This window comes from Acromyrmex echinatior, chromosome 1 (assembly GCF_024713525.1).
Source record: "Acromyrmex echinatior isolate Ae372 chromosome 1, ASM2471352v2, whole genome shotgun sequence".
Lineage (NCBI taxonomy): Eukaryota > Metazoa > Arthropoda > Insecta > Hymenoptera > Formicidae > Acromyrmex > Acromyrmex echinatior.
In genome coordinates, this window is record NC_141852.1 from 397,324 (window position 1) to 401,590 (window position 4,267).

The 4,267-nt window shown below is 31.5% G+C and overlaps 1 protein-coding gene across 2 annotated transcripts in view; it reads left to right on the plus strand.

The window, feature by feature from the left end:
- LOC105148517 (Transmembrane O-mannosyltransferase targeting cadherins 4) overlaps positions 1 to 4,267 on the plus strand; it is a 39,003-nt gene that overhangs the window by 34,585 nt on the left and 151 nt on the right. The window lies entirely within an intron of this gene.

A 4,267-nucleotide genomic window follows, 5' to 3' on the forward strand; every position in this document is an offset into this window, starting at 1 on the left:
ACTGTGGAACTAGAAAGAACGCAAGAGAAAATAAAATATTTATCTCTCATAGTAAAATGTAAGAACATTCGTTATCATTCACTCTGTACACGTACGGATATGTCTCTCTTCGTGTATGCGTGCGCGTGTGATAAAGAGATACGGTAGTGTCTCGTGCTAAGTGAACGCGCAGCGCGACAACGCGAAGCAACATATGTCTAACTTTAAATCCACGTAATTTGGTCATAAAAAATCGTACAGAAACAAAAAAAATACATTTTAAAGGTAAAAGATGGCACTTTAAGATAGCGTAAACAAAATTGGCAAAATAAAATTTCCTTAACCACAATTTCATTTTAAAAGTAGCCAAAAACGTCAATTTTTATCTAATTATCTCAATTTTCTCAGAAATGTGATAAGCAAATTCTGAAAACAACATCGTTTTCAATGTCAAAGAATATTTTAGAAATGATACTTCATAAGCCAAAGACAAAATCAATATTCCAGTGTCTGAGACAAATTTCTTTATGTTGACATTACCGCTAAGGTACGACATGAATAGTGTTTCATTAACGATATTCATAATCAAGAAAGTTGGCTATAGAGCGATTTTTTTTATAAAAAAAGACAAAATAAAAATTCATTCTGATTTTATCCGATGTGTATTATAGTATAGTTGAAGTTACATAATTATTAGTAACATTATTTATTATAATTTTGCGAGAATCAATTTGATCTGGCTCTACACTGAAAAAAATTCACAAAATTTGAATAAATATTTATTTAGATATCAATGGAACGATTTATTTACAGTAAATAAATATTTGTTAAATTAAAAAAAATTAAACTTAAATTTAGGTATTTTTAATCATTTGTTAAATTGAATAAATATTTATTTTCTATAAGCAATGGTCCTACTATCTAAACAAATATTTATTCAAATTTCGTAAATTTTTTTTCAATGTATATACACCTTCGCATCTTCATAAAATAAACTAAAAAGATCTCAAAACGTAATATTATTTCTAAGAGATAAATATCAGCATAAAAACATGTATCTGCATCGCGAATAAGAAATATATTTTATTTATTATAACGTTTTTAAGACTCTTAACTAATCGCGGCGGCCATGTTGGAATCGTGACGTCAGAAGCGAGGAATGACACGTTAATTTATGTTGCGTGTCATTTTCAAGTAAAGACAATTTGAATAAAACGAAATGACGAGACACTTTAAAATACTTGTAAAAATTGATGAAAACTGCCATTTCCTCCCTTGACAGTCAGTAAATGGTCGTAAAAGGCACGCAAAGTGAGCCTATATTCAGGCTGAAACACACGGTCCGACAGCTATTGAAACGAGTAAAATATACGCTTTTACATATAAAATTCCAAGATAACTTTAATTTTCACCGATAATTATGACTTTGATAAGTACGAGACAAGTCACATTTTCATAATTAAGCAAATAATAACGAAATAGCACGCAACATAAATTTCGTCGTCAAAACATCATTTTTCCACGCCTATAAGTTTGGTATGGCGCACACAATGTGGTATGTAACACATAAATAAGCATGAGCCCAATGTCCGTGTGCCGTGTGCTCGCCTGCGGCGCGCCGAGAGTGAACGAGACAGCAAGCTCCTTCTCACACTAGTCGCTTGTTTCAAGCGAACGAAAATGTTTTCTCGGTGACTCTAGGCATCAATAAGAGGGGGCATTTTATATAAATTTTAATAAATTGTAGTAATAGTATACTTCTTAATTCAGAATAGTACAATATAAATCATGTTAAAACGCAACAGTTTAGGAGATATTTAATTGTTTACCATGCGAGTTATATAGTATATCTCGCCTTCATAAACTCGAGTAGCAAAGTAGTTCAGTAGAAGTAAAATTTTACCGAAAAAAATTATAAACCAGCATTTCTTTTTACGAAAATCTCGAAAGGACTTTCAGAAAAAAAATACGTATGTTCGAGACTTGTGAAGAAAATATGTGCAAAAAAAATCGAATAGTTGCAAAAAGCACGTTATTCGCTTACAAAATAAAAGGTATTAATTGTATGAAAAATCGGTATAAAAAAATGTAGATATTCAAAATAACTACAAAATGAGACGTGAAACATTAAAATTGATCTATTAGAGTTCAGTAGAAAAAAAATAAACCTCTTGATGAAAAAGCCCTTTTTTTCACTCGCTCTCTGTTCATAGAGATTTAAACGCAAAGCTTTGAAATTCTCGCAAAATGTAACCTTCATAATGACGTACAAATCTAGCTCTGAACAAACCTGAAATGTTCATCAGTTTTTGCAAAAAGTCATTTGGTTAAGCTATTTGTTTATATCTCGTCGAGCTGCTCCAGATAAAAAAAATCAGATTTCCACGTCAATTTATTGCTTTGAAAATGTAAATTTAGCAAATTTTGACGCATGAAATCTAATATTCGCGAATCACCAAACGGACCGATTTTCCCTACTTGACTGCGCGCCAGCTTCTCTCTCTCCATCCGGTGCACTATCTCGCTCGCGTTTTTAAACTTTCCAATGGTTTTAAACAAATTTTTTCGGCAGCAAAAAATTCGAGAATTTTTCAACAGCAAATTCAATTCTTCCTTGACAAATTGTGCCAGACGGAACTCCTAATCTTAAAAATTAGAGCCACGGTGATTTAAAAAAAAAATTGTTATCTCGGCTCCTATTAATCAGAGGATAATCTTTTTTTTTAAATTCGTAGAAAAATGTCAAGATTTCGAATGCTTCACATGGCTATTTGATATGATGCATATTAACGAAATTATTTCCATTTTTTTATAAAAGATATTCACTTTTTAAAGGCGTTTTATACTAGTTTAACTGCAAAAAATCGTTTTGTTATTAAGTGTACGTGAGAGTGCAATTCTTAAAGAAGAAAAATCACTCCTGTAAATTGCTGTGCGACTGCTCAAAGATGAAGAAATTAAGTTTTCCGCAGACAGATTTTTAGTGAACAAATGGCTTTTTGCAAAAACCGATGAACATTTCATCAGTTTGTTCAGAGCTAGATTTGTACGTCATTACGAAGGTTACATTTTGCGAGAATTTCAAAGCTTTGCGTTTAAATCTCTATGAACAGAGAGCGAGTGAAAAAAAGGGCTTTTTCATCAAGAGGTTTATTTTTTGTCTACTGAACTAATAGATCGATTTTAATGTTCCATGTCTCATTTTGTAGGTACTTCGAATATCTACATTTTTTATTCCGAATTTTTTTCCATACAATTATAATATCTTTCGTTTTATAAGCGTTTTGCAATTATTTGATTTTTTTTGCATATTTTCTTTATAAGTCTCGAGTCTCAAACATAAGCATTTCTTTTCTGATAGTCTTTCGAGACTTTCATAAAGAGAAATGCTGGTTTATAATTTTTTTTTCCGGTAAAATTCTACTTCTACTGAACTATTCTTGCTACTCGAGTTTATGAAGGAGGTATACTATATAACGCGCATGAAAAATCGTAAACAATTAAATATCTCGTAAACTGTTGTGTTTTAACATGATTTATACTATTCTGGATTTATGGGAGGGTACACTATTATTACAATTTATTAAAACTTATATGTTATTTAAAATGCCTCCCCTTATTGATGCCTAGGGCCGCCGAGCGGCCGAGATTGTCGAGAATTTTCGGTCGTTTGAAACAAGTAATTAATGTGAGAAGAAGCTCGCTGTCTCGTTCACTCTCGGCGCGCCGCAGGCAAGTACACGGACATGGGCTCATGCTTAAGTTTGTGACTCTATTGGTTTCGCCAGACCGCCGTCTGATTCTATGTCGCTACCGTCACCGCAGAGTTTTTGGCTAAGTCAAGAGCCTTGACAAGAGCAAAATTTAAAAATTGCAAAATTTTGTTTAACAGGTCTCATAGCTTCATAAAATGTAAGTCAAAACAAGTTTCACAGTAAAATATTTCTTCTACAAGATAATATATGATTTTATAGAATGCAGATATGTAGTTGCATTGTAAATGAGGTGGATGTGAATTAGCTTGTCACTCCTCTTAACCCTTAATAGATTTAAAGTTTTTTAAAAATTAAGTTTTGATGTAAGAAAGCCAAAGAAAAGACGTATTGATAAAAAACTCTTTCTGAATTTTTTAAATAAGTACAGCTATAACAATTTGTCTAAATTATACACCATTATTTCGACGATTTTTTCAAACTATTCTTCAAACTAGTATGACAACACTAATTTTTAATTGTATGCATAAGATATAATTTAAGATAATATATAAAATCAGAAATATTTTATTTAG